This window comes from Lissotriton helveticus, chromosome 6 (genome assembly GCF_964261635.1).
Source record: "Lissotriton helveticus chromosome 6, aLisHel1.1, whole genome shotgun sequence".
Lineage (NCBI taxonomy): Eukaryota > Metazoa > Chordata > Amphibia > Caudata > Salamandridae > Lissotriton > Lissotriton helveticus.
The window spans coordinates 853,653,311-853,668,937 of record NC_136067.1 but is presented as its reverse complement, the minus strand read 5'-3'; the positions used below and the strand labels follow the sequence as shown (position 1 = coordinate 853,668,937).

Below are 15,627 nucleotides of genomic sequence, written 5' to 3'. Positions count from 1 at the left end.
ACTCATGTTTGACTAAAGTATGTGTAAACAGTCAATCTATGGATATTGAGTCTTGATTAAAAAAAGGGGATAGATATACAAATCTGACTTTCTGTATAATGAAAAAGCATTGTATTTACCATCTGATCGGTTAAGCCAACAAGCTATGATTTGGGTTCATGATCCTAAAGTGGATGTCCATTCTGGTATCCTCAAAGACTTTGTTAACAATAAGAATATACTTTTGTAGGCCAATTTTATTTTCTGTTAACAGTTATGTAAAAACAAGCATAATCTCTGCTAAATAAAAGAGTTCACATAGTTAACTTGAGATGTTTGCCTGTTCAAGCTAGACCTTGGATTGAGAGTCAAGGTCGTACAGTAATTCTAGTGGTTCCGGATCATTTAACTAAGATAGGTAATTATATGTCTGCTTGGTTTACACATATCCAAAGATTTAGCGCATATTTGTTAATTACATTATTATTTGAGTTGTTGAAAGGTCCTGATTACCGATAACATTTCAAAATGTTGGTCTGCCTTATGGAAGGAACTAAGGGCCAGATGTACAAAGCCTTTTTGTGGTCACAAATGGCCTGATTCACAGAAGTGGGATGTTTGCGACCGCAAAGAAGGTTTTCACAATACACAAAAGGGAAATTATGATTCAGTAACTTGTTATCGAGTCATAATTTGCGTTTGCTGCCAAATACCGATTCAGTTTTGGAAGGGGTGTACCTTAAAAATACTGAATCAGAATGGTATGTATTAATGTTTTGCAACCGAATTCTGGTCGCAAAACAGTAATACTTATGGTGGTATCCGATTGACAATGGGGAAGGGATCCCTTAGGGACCCCTTCCCCTTTGAGAATGTTAAAAAAAACATGTAAGAGCAGACAGTCACCCCATGGACCTACCTCATCAATATGCATGAGGTATATCTATTTGTGACCCACTGGAAATCGCTAATAAAACTCAAAAGAGTTTCATACATTAGGAATACCAATTTCCTAATTGCAATTTGGGAGAATCGGAATTAGGACATTGGTATTTCTAATGTTTGTACATCTGGACCGAAATATGAAGGTCCACCAGTCTACTAGCTCCCATCCTCAGAAGGATAGACAGACTGAAAGACAGAATACATTTTTTGCACAGTTTTTGTGATATCGAGCCTTGTCACAAGAGGAGGACAGGAGCAAGACATGTTTGGCAGAGCTAAAATACAATAACTAAGCTCTCATCTATTGGGAAGTCACTCTTCTTTTCTATGTATCGCCATCATCCTTGTATATTTGCTTTTGATCAGTCAACTAATAGTAAAATTTTACATGAAAGCAGAGTTCTCCATGCCGGTGGCCAAGATCTCCCTATGGTAAAGTAAATTTGAAAAAGAATTATCAAAAATACGTATTGTAACTTAACTCACATTTTTTATTTTATTTATTTGAAATATACAACAAAATAAATAAATGGTACAGCAATAATTACTTGCTTTGGTTTTAAATATTTAGTATTTAATCAATGTAAATACATTAAAATTATTTTTTAAAGATTTAAAAACATTTACCTAATGTTTACTGTTTATATTTACTTATTGTCTAATGTAAATTACAAAACAGTTATTATAGAATTCATTTGATTTCTTTTTAAATTACAAACATTTATCAAAATTGTTTACTATAACAGAATGCTTTTTTTATATACTATTTTGAACATGAAATTAATTTTGCATATATGTTTAAAAAGTCAAAATAAGTGAATTTATTGTGAAATTATTTGCTATGGAGTTCCCTTTAAGTCCATTTCTACATTATTTTCAATGGGAGGGTGCTGAACCACCAGTGGTTGTCTATATGTAGTGCTGGACCTACTCAAGGTCTGAGCTACGTCTCTTTTGATTCCTTTTTGGCTGTAGTAACTTTACACTCATACATTTGGCTCCACCCCCTGCTTCAGGTGTAAATCTACACTTTGTAGCACATTTAAGCTTGGAATTAGAGAATAGCCAGGATTAATACATTTACTACAGAAAGAGTAAATTTACAGGCGTAGATTTACTCACATGTAAATTTACCTTTGTGATTAGGTCCGTCAGTTTTTAGTAGAGTGATGGAAGGGAACAATGCAAGATGCACAATTGCTACTAGGATTTGTGCCTCCTTTGGAGGATATCTACTTAAGATAGTTCTACATACCCTGAAAATAAATGGAATTAATTTACACAGTAAAATGTTATTATGAAAATCTCGCTCAGCTCTAGGACTAGTGTTAGAAATGCCTAGGACTGATGAATTCAAGAGAGAGAACATTTCAGAGCAGAGGCACAAGATGATCAAAGCAACACTAACTGAGAGAAGGGGAATAGAGGAAAAAGTGGTTTAGAAGGTATGGAATGATGAGAGGTGAAGTAAGGTTGTGACAGATGTAGCACACAGAACTCCCGAGGCTTCGCCGGGAGCAACGTTAACTTTTAATAGCCCTCACTGACCTTGGTCTTCGCTCGCTGTGCCCCTCAGCTGCGCTCTGGACTTCCTGCGCACGGCAGCACTTCTTAGCAGCCTCCATCTTCTCCCTCCTGCACGCCACCCAGAGCGCCTCCCGCTGATCGTCTCCTCCTGAGACGGGCGAGTTCTCCATCTTGGGCGGCTCTGGGTCAGCGTTGCAGCGTTTGGGCCACTCCCCCCCAGACCAGTACTTTAGGCGCACTGTGGACCTCGCGCCTACCACTCAGCACACAGAACTCCAGAGGCTTCGCCGGGAGCAACGTTAACTTTTAATAGCCCTCACTGACCTTGGTCTTCGCTCGCTGTGCCCCTCAGCTGCGCTCTGGACTTCCTGCGCACGGCAGCACTTCTTAGCAGCCTCCATCTTCTCCCTCCTGCACGCCACCCAGAGCGCCTCCCGCTGATCGTCTCCTCCTGAGACGGGCGAGTTCTCCATCTTGGGCGGCTCTGGGTCAGCGTTGCAGCGTTTGGGCCACTCCCCCCCAGACCAGTACTTTAGGCGCACTGTGGACCTCGCGCCTACCACTCAGCACACAGAACTCCCGAGGCTTCGCCAGGAGCAACGTTAACTTTTAATAGCCCTCACTGACCTTGGTCTTCGCTCGCTGTGCCCCTCAGCTGCGCTCTGGACTTCCTGCGCACGGCAGCACTTCTTAGCAGCCTCCATCTTCTCCCTCCTGCACGCCACCCAGAGCGCCTCCTGCTGATCGTCTCCTCCTGAGACGGGCGAGTTCTCCATCTTGGGCGGCTCTGGGTCAGCGTTGCAGCGTTTGGGCCACTCCCCCCCAGACCAGTACTTTAGGCGCACTGTGAACCTCGCACCTACCACTCAGCACACAGAACTCCCGAGGCTTCGCCGGGAGCAACGTTAACTTTTAATAGCCCTCACTGACCTTGGTCTTCGCTCGCTGTGCCCCTCAGCTGCGCTCTGGACTTCCTGCGCATGGCAGCACTTCTTAGCAGCCTCCATCTTCTCCCTCCTGCACGCCACCCAGAGCGCCTCCCGCTGATCGTCTCCTCCTGAGACGGGCGAGTTCTCCATCTTGGGCGGCTCTGGGTCAGCGTTGCAGCGTTTGGGCCACTCCCCCCTAGCCACTCCCCCTCATGTGTCCCTACATAATGGTTGGCCAGTCCCGGCAGCGCCGCGGACGAGCGCAGCGGGCGCGACGAAGGCGCGCCGAAGTAGCGCCTAAGTTAAGCCCGTCTGCGCCCGTCCGCGACGGGCCGGGACTAGGGGCCTTAGACCCTGCCCCTCCTTTGGTGTACTCCGCTGCCCAACTATTTTCTTTTTCTGTTTCTGTCCCCCTTTCTCCCTCTTCAGTCCAACACCTATCTTCGCACGGTGTTTATGTCCCCCCTCGCTCTTGTCCTGTCTCTCCTACTCTCTCTTCCTCTATCTTTTCTACGCCCTCTGTTATTGGCCCTACTTCTGGTTCCTCTGCCGCCTCTGCTATCCTCCTTAACACTCGCTCTGCTGTAAAAAACCAAACTGCCCTTTTCAACCTCTTGGACACTGATTCCCCGGATTTTCTTTTCCTCACCAAAACTTGGTTCTCTTCTGACTCACTCCCGGACCTCCTAGCTATCCTCCCTAGTACCCACTATGCCCTTCGCGCTGACCGCCCCGACGGAAAAACTGGAGGTGGTGCGGCGATGATAGTTCGCTCTTCTATGAAATTCCAGCTTCTTCCGCACCCCCACATACCTAGTGTTGACTTTCTGGTGGCCCGCTCTCTTAATCTCCCTGTACCTCTTACGGTGGTACTCATGTACCGCCCCCCTCAAAGCATGCCATCATTTGTGTCTACCTTGCAGGACCTCTTGGCCACCTTGGCGGTAAATAATTCCTTGTTGCTCCTGCTCGGTGACTTCAACTTTTGGCCGGGTGATCCGAGGGAGGACTCCTCTTCCAAAGACTTCTCTGCCACACTTCGCTGTCTTAATTTCTTACCTCACATTTTGGTCCCTACCCACACTCACGGTCATATCCTGGACCAAATTTGGTCCTTACGCTGTAACCTTTCGGCCACCTCCATCCTCCCCTGTGTCTGGTCGGATCACTCCATGATCTCCTTCTCTATCCACTTGGGCCAAGCCGAGAAAGCCTCCCCGCCTAAAAACATCTTGGCTCGGAGTTGGAATAAGACTGATCTTAACGATCTTTCTTCCTTATTGTCTTCATCTGCTCCTATCCTGACTGACCTGTCTTTGGAAAGTCAGGCGGATGTTATTAACACCTGGCTTTCCTCTGCTTGTGACCAGGTCGCCCCACTCAAAAAGATCAAATCAGTTCACCTTCATGACGCCCACAAGTGGTTTTCCAGCGACCTTAAATCCCTGAAATTAGAGCTCAGGCGTTCGGAGCCTCATTGGCGTCGCAACTACTGCCCTACCCTCCGCCTCAAATACAAAGCCCTCCTCAATAACTATAAAAAAGCCATTTTAGCGGCCAAATCTAAATATTTTACTGAGCGAGTGGCCCTTTCGGCCAACAAATCTCGTGAGATCTTCTCACTGGTTCACAGTCTTGCCACCTCTGACCGCGCATGTCTTTCCCCTGCCCCTTCTCAATCTCTCTGCCACTCTTTGAATGATTACTTTATCAACAAAATCATTACCATTAAGGCCAATATTCCCATTGTGCCTCAACCTGATCTGCCTGATCATTCTCACCTGTTTCCCTCTGCTCTGGATCATTTCGAACCAATCTCATCTGAGCTCTTCCTCGACCTGCTTGTCAAGGTCAAGTCCGGCTCCCCTGCGGACAGTGCTCCTGCACGGATCCTCAGAACTCTCTACACCAGTTGTCCCATCCCTCCCCTCACTTTCCTCAACTCTTCTTTGGTTTCGGGTTGTGTTCCCTCTTCCTTTAAATCTGCTATTGTTCTTCCTATCTTGAAGAAAGCCGGCCTGGACTCCTCTCTTCCATCGAATTTCAGGCCGATCTCCCTTCTCCCCTACCTAGGGAAGATTCTCGAAAGCTACGTGACATCCTGCCTTTCCACCTACATTGAGGAGAACCATCTCCTGGCCTCCCACCAGGCGGGCTTTCGTCCCGGCCACTCCACTGAGTGTGTGGTCCTCGCGGTCCTGGATGAACTCAAGGGGAAGGCCGACAGCAACCTCCCCCAGGCCTTGGTCCTTTTGGATTTGTCCGCTGCGTTTGACACGGTCGATCATGCCATCCTTCTCGACCGTGTCAGCGCAGCGGGCATCCAAGGCACTGCCTTCTCCTGGATCGCGTCCTTTCTTCAGGGCAGATCACAGGCAGTTCACCTTTCTGACTTTTCTGCTCCCCCCCTTCCGGTCACCTGTGGGGTCCCTCAAGGCTCTTCCCTTTCCCCCCTCCTCTTCAACCTTTATATCCGCCCCCTCATCTCCTCCCTTCTCGAGCTGGGGGTCTCTGTGTATAACTACGCAGATGACCTCCAGCTCGTCTTTGATCTTTCTTCCCCAACTGACTCTGTTCCTAAGTTTTGTTCCACTCTTGTTTTCATTTCCCAGTGGATGAGCTTCAATCATTTGAAGCTCAATCCCGACAAGACAGAGCTCGTCCTCACTGGTGGCTCGTCTAATCCCTGGTCCTCAGCTCACTGGCCCCTTTCTTTTGGCCCTCCCCCCTCCCCAGTTTCCTCTGTCCGGACCTTGGGTATCAAGATCAGCAATGATCTATCCATGCATGCCCAAATTAGTTCCGTTGTGTCTTCTTGTTTTTCTTCCCTCCGTCTTATTCGAAAAATTTCCCGGTTCTTTTCTGTTGACGCTCTCAAAACCATTATCACGGCCCTTATTACATCCCGCCTGGACTATGGAAACGGCTTGTACGTAGGTATTCCTGCCTACGCAACTCGCCGTCTCCAGGCCATCCAAAACCAGGCGGCCCGCATTATCCTCCGTCTTCCCAAATCCTCCCACATCACTCCGGCCCTCAAAATCCTTCATTAGCTCCCTGTTCATTTCAGGTCCCAGTTCAAACTAGCCTGTTTGGCCTTCCGGGCGCATGCTCGCTCTGCCCCGCGTTTCATTAACTCCTTAATCTCTTCTCATGCCCCCAGTCGTTCTCTCCGTTCTTCCTCTCTCTCTCTTCTTCACGTCCCCCGTTTTCGCAAATCCCGCACCGGGGGCACCCGATTCTCTGTGCTGGCCCCCCAGATTTGGAACAATCTCCCTCTTTCCATTCGCTCTATCCCTATTTTTTCCCACTTTCGTAAAGCCCTCAAAACTTTTCTTTTTCTTCAGGCTTTCCCAGGCTAATCCCCTTGGGACCCTCTGCAGTTACTGATGTGCTCCTTAGCGCCAGGAAGCCGCTTGGCCTCAGTGCGCTTTAGAAATTTCTTTTTCATTTCATATAATAAATGGTAATTATAAATGATTCTGAGAAAAAGGGGAGGAAGGTAGAACAGGTGATACAGGAGGCATGGAATAGAAAGCATAAGGTGAACTAAGGAAGAAGAGAATATACATCTTGGAGGTTTGAAGGAAAGAAAGCAGGAATGCATCCAAATGGGAAGAGCAGAAATATGTGGAGAAAGGCTAGCATGGAGGAGCCAAATGAAAAGACAAGCAATAAAAATATGTTGAGAATCTCCGGCACAAATAAGATAGCAAAAACCATAGTAAGATATGAACATATTAATGTAGAAGGATGTGGCCAAGCACAGAGCTGTGAGGGACACTAAAATGAAAATAAATAAGGTGGGAAGTGTTAACTATGTCAAGACGGACAGAAAGTGCACAACAGCTGGTAGGACTGGAACAATAACAGGACAGACCCAAACTCTCCACAGAGCTTCTCAAAGAAGAAACTGGTTTGTTATGTCAAAAGGGACATACAAGTCAATGACACAGCAGTGGTTCATGTGCTGAGCAGAAATTAGAAGGTTGTGCATGGGAACAAGAGAAGTTTCAGTGGACTGGAAAAGAGCAGAAATGACTGAATAAGGCAGACAAAGAATCAAGATGTGAGATTGAAGGTGATTCAGAGGAGAACAATATCTTCTAAGACTTGAGAGAGGAAAGGTAGGATGGCAATAATAAGTATACCATCCTTCCCAAACATAATTCTAAGGATGTCCTAACCATAATGTTATCATCATACTCCTGCATCATACTTGCCATGTCATTGTTCCCATGGTGTCATTCATACATACAAACCCCAACCAAGCTTCAATGTAGGAAACAGCTGAAGGCACAGCTCTTTAAACAACACTTTAATCACAAAGCAGATTTAGTCAACTTCTCCAATCAAACATAGCTCCCTCGCCAATCACTCATTGACTATATATTTGCCTTTGATACTGCTAGGTTTATGCTACACAATAACATATACCTTCATATATCCAGTACATCCATATTTCCACCTTCCCCCATCATATTTTCTTAACACCCATAAAGCCTCTCTTCTAATGACACCATGACTCCTCCTCCTCTTGATCATGTCTTAACTTCTATGAATTAATTTTTCAGATGAACTCATTATCTCAATATGGGGTTAAAGTTTATATAAGAGTGATTTGAGTATATATATTTTTTAAAGTACTTGTCTCTACTGATAATGATTTAGCACTTTTAAAAAAAACAGCACACAGTACTCTAATACCATCACTTAGCCTTGCTTTGGGACATCAAAAAACAATACGTGCAACCTCACTGTGACCTGTTTGATTACGGTGAAAGTCAACAAATCAATGTATAAAAGACAAGACTCCAAGTGTCGATTCCGTAGGTTATAAACGTGAGAGTTTAGGTCATGTTTGTTGATGCCCAGTCTCTATTAGAAAGAGTGAAAAATGATTTGTCCCTTCACTTCATAGGTTTGGACTCTGGTCACACAGAGGAACAGTAGAGATCTGTTTTAACTGTAATAACGATCACCCACTATGTGGTTTTGTGAACCTAATAAACATAGCATGTGTGAGTCACAAAAGCTGCACTTTTGAGTAAAATTACACTTTTGAGTATGTTTAGTGCTTTGTGGGTTTCACAAACTGCACTTTTGTTGTAAGTGCAGCACTACACATGGCCAACCACTGGTACTGCAACACCCTTCAATAAAAAATAATGGAGATAGGTACTGAAAATATAACTTCATAAGAAATAATGTTAAATACAATTAAAGTAGTTAAATGTAAATAAATATTAATGTCAATTTATTGTAATTGTTTACTTTAAATGTATAAAAAAATGCTATGGCACTATATATTGATTTTAAGATAAAACATTTAAAAAACTATATTAAATTACATTTACTTTAATTAAAATGTATTGTTGTATTACATTTTAATTCAAAATAGGTTTTAAAAATATTTTATAACTAAATAATAGATATCTACTATTTTTATATATGATTTGACAATCATTTATATTTATTTATATTTTTAACTATTTTAAATAATTATTTAAAATTGTGCTTTTTTCCTATGGGGTTTTAAGTCCTTAGCTCCATGACTTTCTATAGGAGGGTGTTGCTGTACCAGTGGTTATCCATGTGCATTGCTGGAATTAATATTATCTCTTTTAATAGTAACTTATGCTCGGAGTTTGTGAATACTGAAAAGTAATTAACTTGTTCAAAAGTGTAAAATACCATTGTGAATTAGTCTCAGCTTCTTTTAAACTGAAGTATTGTGTAAGACATAAGATTTTTTAACAAATTAACCAACACTCATTTTTTATGCAAATACTGTACTTTACCTCGTCCTTTATTTATTGATGTGGATGTTGGTATTAATATAATTGATATGGTTTTTACTTTCTATTAACTAGCAATAAAGATTTTCATATTCGTATTCATCATCACAATTTCATTTTAACTCCATTGCTATAATGCCACATTTCTCAGTATATCCTTACACATTGTCATACTTTAACTACAGCGCTCTTCCCATTGCATTCCACTTCCCACTAAGTTCTTCTCAGCATTATGTTATTCCAAGTTTGATTAACTCTTGTTACTGCCTGCAAAAAAAGCTTACATTTTGCCATAAATATATTCTAATGCAGGAGGAGTGGGTAAATTGCAGCATGGTAGTCATGCTTTCAAAGGTTAATTGCCTGATCATCTGCCGCATCCTGTCATGAGCATCATCAAAACTTGCACTAATTAAAGGCTACAAGTTGGCAGAGGGTTGGCAAATTCCGACAGTGCATTTGGATTCCACGGGTAGCAAGATGGTTTCAGAGGCTATCAGATCAAAATTCAGGCAGTGCTGTAAGTCTGTGCTGAAACACAAAAGAAGAGAGCTGGAGTGGCTGTCATGTAAGCACATGCCAGCAATGAAGGAGAAGACAGAGGAGGAATACAGTTGTGCTTTGGAGCTGCCGCTGCAATGAGCTGTCTTGGTGCTTCCTGCCCCTGATCCAGTGGGCCTAGATTCTTGGAGAGTCTTGCACTTCAGCTCTTCGATGTTCGATCGCCTACCCCCTATCCTTCTAACCAACAAAGGAGATCTTGATCTGAGAGGCCCGGGATTAGAGATGTGTGTCTCCCAAATCAGAAATTAGGTGGCAGCCCTATTATGTGTAAAAAGGGGTGCTCCTTGATCACTGGCCTACAAGGAGAAGCCACAAAAGGCCACAGAGTAGTGACGAACAGAAGAGTCCGTTTAAAGCACTGGCCGGGACTGCAAGCGGGATTTTACCCTTGTCACGTGATTTCCCCCCTTGAACTGCCGAATAAGACACCTCTGTATGAATTGGGAGGACAACGGCTGCTCTTCTCTCCCTGCTCCCCACCCAAATTAGGGGCTCATTAGGATTGCGGATTTCCCGCATCCTCCGGGCCGGCGGAAGCCACCGCCGGCCCGGAGGATGCGGGAAAACCGCTGCGGATGCTTTAAAGACCCACCGCCAAATTAGGATGGCTGGTGAGTCTTTGAATCTGTCCGCCGCATTTCCGCGGCGGTCGCCTTCCGACCGCGGCGGAAAAGCATTAACATGGCTGGCGGTGTCTATCAGACACCGCCAGCCATATTATGATGGAGTAAAAAGTATGCTTTTCCACGGCGGATTTTCCGCCGTGGAACAGCATACAGACCTTCACTTCGGGGGCCCGTTGCGGGCCCCCTGGGTGAAGGGGGGGTGGCGGGTGCACATGGGGGGTACCTAAGGTACCCCCCTGCATTTGCGTGAACAAAGCGGTAGGCACCGCGCGGTGCCTGCCGCTTTGTGCACGCAAATGCTGTGCATGCATTTTTAACATTGCAGCGGGTGCAGCTTGAAGCTCCACCCGCCGCAATGTTAAAAATAGAGGATGTGACCGCCACCCTGGCGGTCACATCCTAATCTGTATGGAGGGACCGCCGCTGCCCCTGCGGACAGTCCCTCCTACTCCATGGTGGCGGACAGACTCAAGTCCGTCCGCCATCATAATCGGCCCCTTAGTGTGGTGAACACAAACTCAGAAGGTGGACTAAACTGCCCAGCTTTGGTGAATAAACTCAGTGAAGAGACAGTGCTGCCATTACCAACCATTCTGCTGTGTAGTGCGTGAACCACAAAGTTATCAGGATTCAGAGGCCACCATAAAGGGAGAGCAACATCCCCTGACATAAGAGGATACAGTGACTTTATTGTACAGCTCCGCTGCACATGTCTCCTTCTTGGAAAGACTTCCCAATATTAAGTGGTGTCAGGATCCTGGAGCGGAAAATGGGCTGGCATGACCAAACACCAAATTGTCAACTGGGTTACTTGAAAGAAAGAGAGAACTGAAATCATCAGACATATTTAGTATCTGCTGTCCGAGATGTCAAAATTGAGGAAAATGGTCTAGTAAATAAAGAACAGAGCCCACTTTCTGGAATGTAGGTTTGAGGCCTGTTGCCGGAGTAGCAATATCTACTTGGTGGGTCTCTCAGAAAGCACTGAGGTAAAGGACATAATATAGTTCATGAAACACTGGCTCTGCACAACAGTGACAGTCCAAGGATTGACGCAGTATTTATATTCTGAAATAGCACATTGAGCCTCTGTCCGTAGACCGCCCCCAGGATTGCAACACAGACCGATTATAGTGAAGTTGCTATATCACATGAAAAGACAAGTATACTGGGAGGGAAAGAAAATAAGGGCATGGCATTAGTGAGAATAACCAAATAGTGAATTTTCAAGATAACACATTCCAGTGCCACACAAAAGATCCACTATCCATGGGGTAAAGAAGAGACTACACGATCAAAAGTGAAGTATTTACTACTGTTTCCAGAAAAGTAGGAGATTATGACAAGAGAAGGCACTTCCATTTTTACAGGTCCAGAAGAGGTACAGGGCTTGGTTAAGAAATATAAGTTGCCAAAAAGAAACCAGTCAGCTGCTAAAATGCACCACACTGGTCCAGAAATTATACCCTATCCCGAAGGATGCATAGGAAGTTAGATTGGAAGTAATATCTGCACAGCTACTCTTTACGAGTGATTCATCGTCAACCACAGAAGATTTAGGGCCAGAATGTTCTGAGGTAGCATCCTAGAGGATAAGCCACTGGTAACCCTGCAGGTAGCAGATAACGTGTAATATTCTGGTTCAAATGCTAAAGCCTGTTATGACTATGATGCTGAAGCATCTACGATAAGAGAATATGTGGTGAAGTCCTGCTGGAGGAAGGGAAGGGGTCTAAGAATAGTGATGTGCTTCTGTAATGGAAGAATATATAAGTACGTCAGAAACATGTGATGAACGATGGTATAGGAATCACATATGACGCTTAATGGAGCAGCAAAATAGATGGGAGTGGGTACAAAACCTGTTAAGTCGACACCTCAGAGGACCCATGTCCTGGTACAGGCCAAGGAGAAAGAAAGTTCATAGTTTTCAGTTATATTGGGCATTTGGGCAAAGGGTGTTCCTACCTCTACCCAAGGGCGATGGAAGGGCTAAAAGAAAGAAACAACCACCATAGTCTCAGACAAGGATGGCAGAATAGATAGAAATAGTCGAATATAAATGGACACCTTTTGTTACTTACGTGTATACATATATCTTACAGATCAAGGCTTGCTTGCTGGAAATATAGGGGTTACTATAGCAAGCACAAAATGTGTTCTGGAAGACACTGCCTCCAGCAATGCCTGGTAGAATAGCAGTTGCTAAAATGTTCATGTTGCCCCACCTATTATATTTCTTGGTCAATATGCCGCTGGTACTACCGACTGACTGGGAACTTGCTTTGGCAGGACTTCCAGCAGATCTGGGTCTCACATGTTGGAGACCACTGGGGTCACCAAGAAAGGGGATCCATGTCAGAACTGAGTGTTAGCTTCTTTCTAGTGAATGACGAAGGAATATGGACAACCAATAGGAGAATGTATAAGCAGACTCTGGGGAATTACAGATATAGAACACCCCACACATGAATAGATTCAACAGTATACATCTTAGGAAATAAAAGGAGATTGATAACATGGCTCTACAGAGCGACATTAAAGGGGGTTGTGGTTTCTCTGGAAGGACTGAAAGACAAATGGAAGACAAGCTGTGTAAGGGAATACACTAAAAGGAATGGGATACAATTCTAGAATGAACACACAAAGCTTCTAGGAATGCAAGACTTAAAATCATACTGTTTAATAACCTGCTAGGGTTTATATGACCCCAACCCTCTGACTGATGCGAATTTGGACGACACACGCTAAACCTTCCTGCCAAGATGAGCTTTGGAACATGGAGGGTTTGACCACATATTATTGGAATTCTCTGAGATAGCTGTATTCTGGAGTGTTGTCACAGAAATACCAGTTAAGGTGGTGGGCTTCCCAAACCAGGATGCCTTGGAATGCTGAATTTTAGGAGCATTCTGATGTGGAAGTCGACGGTGGGTACAAATGGTTGAAAACTGTAGAACAAAGGGCAAAGCGATAAAGTCAGGCCTATCACAGAAATGAAAAGGGAGGGATGAAGCAGCAGACAGCAAGCAATAGGGCTGTGGGATTACAAGTGTTTCAAGAGGCTTTCAAAAATGACAACATGCCCCCGCAAATGACACGCCTGCAAGAACAGTACATAAAACAGCTTCAAAACAGGAAAGTCTTGAGAAAACAATGAGGACATTAATCGGTTAGTAAAATCCCCCAGTAAGTATTAGTTTAGATGGAATTTGGACAGCTTCCTCCATGGTTTAGCTTTCTATCTCCCCAGTAAAATATACTCCGTAGTAACTAGAAGGCACTACCTGCACTTCCACAGGGGACATGTTGGTGTTTAGTTCCTAAGTAGGTACTGGTAGAGAGCAGTAGAAAGTGCAGTTGATAGAGCTACATAAGGGCTTCATGCACCCAGAGTTATGGTTCTCCGGCCACCAGCCTCTGGGTTGAATAAAAGAAGCTGGGCAATCTGGACAAGAGATTAGATAGACTTGATTTCATGGATAAGATCACAACCTGTCCAACATGCAAGTTAAAGAAAATATCACTAAATTTGTTATAAAACAATGTACCCCAAATTACAAGAATTTTCCTGGAGGTGCACTCCTCCAACATGACGCCACTCTGTCATTTCTACTCCTGCATCTTACCATCAGTGCTTGAGATGCCCTTGAAATTTATCATCAAAGGGAAAACATAGTGAAGACTGAGAAGGTGGAGGCTATTTATCTTTAGAGGCTGCAGATCACTGGGCCAGACTGCTTTCCTAAGATGGGGTAGCAAAAAAATATAAGAACATGCCCTTCCACTTACCGTGAAATAATTGAAGGCGAAACTCTATGCACGTCCTCCTTAGTGATATCAGTGGTACCTGAAGGAACAAAAGAGAAGACGCATGAGTAGACTTGTAAGAACAAAGCAAAAGACTGTATACTATCTGCCATGGTGTCCAAGGTTATACATTCCAATTGTGAGTTTGGAAGGGCAAGACAGGAAGTTCCCCCTTTGTCTACATGCTCCACCAACTGCCTCAAAATATTCCAATGTTAAAGGAAAATCATTGCTATTTAATGGATTGTACTAATTGTCACTGGTAGATATCTGCTTTACTTATATTCATTTTCCTGGTTATGTAATTAATTTTGCTCCTTGGGTAATTATCTATATTCAATGATTTAACTTTAATGTTCCACTGTAAAGCGCTCTAATGTCCTCGGGCATGTTTGCATTATATAAATCTGCACACATAATAAAAATGACAATAATAAACCATATACAATAACTTACTGATCTGCTAGCTTCTCCTGATATAGGCTTAGGTAGCTTCACTAAAGGTAGTTCCTAGTTGACAAAAATTCTTGCCATTTCAGTTAGCACCACGTCAGATTTATGCACCTGGAAGCCCTCTGGCTAAACCAACAACCAGTTTTGAAGTAATTTGGAATGCTCCCAAAGTCTGGAACTTGCACTCGTCCAACCTAAGAAAGACTGAGCTTTAAACAACTGGCATCTATCTTTAAGTAAGGAAACCTGATAAATTCAAAGACGTTTGCCAACTCCCTTCACCATGTTGTTTCCTAGATATTCTTCATTGTACCGCAGTCGTTCCATAACTCCACATGCACAATAATTGAGTTGTATGATACAGCCTAAGGGGCTGATTAACAAATGTAACTTACATTTTCTGTAACTTTACACTTTTAAATAAGTTTGCTATTTTTCGTTATTCACAAACTGCACTTATGTAGTAAGTTATGCTTGTATAGTAGCTTTCACTTTTGTAGTAAGTTACGCATGCAACGTACTCTTTTGTAGTAACCTACACTTTTGTAGTTACATACACATTTGTAGTTATTAAAATAAAACTCCACAATAAATAATGTTACATTAAATTACATTACTTAAAATAGTTACAAATGTATATCTATGTAAATTACTTTTAACAAATATATACAAATAGTACATATTTATATTTTAATTATAAAATATTTACTACGCTTTTTTGTTTTAAAACATTTTGTAACATTAAATGTTATGGAATTTCTTTACATTACATTCATTTTAATAAATTCCATTTGTCACTTTTAATAATTATTAATGCACATTAAAAAACAAAAAAATCTGGAGTTGGGAATAATATATATTTTTTAAACTTCAAAAAATAATTTAAATGCAATTGAATATATTGCATTAATTAAAGTTTTCATTCTAAATTGAACTAATAGTGTTGTGGCATGTTTTCTATTGTGTTCTATATTTAAAGTAAATATAGAAAATCAA

The 15,627-nt window shown here is 43.0% G+C and overlaps 1 long non-coding RNA gene across 2 annotated transcripts in view; it reads right to left on the bottom strand.

Moving 5' to 3' along the window:
• The window catches only part of LOC144763146 (uncharacterized), a 257,891-nt gene that overhangs the window by 100,097 nt on the left and 142,167 nt on the right, over nt 1-15,627 (bottom strand). For both annotated transcript variants that reach the window (XR_013596167.1, XR_013596166.1), the window contains exon 3: nt 14,161-14,218. This is a non-coding gene — a long non-coding RNA (uncharacterized LOC144763146). The remainder of the gene's footprint in view (nt 1-14,160; nt 14,219-15,627) is intronic.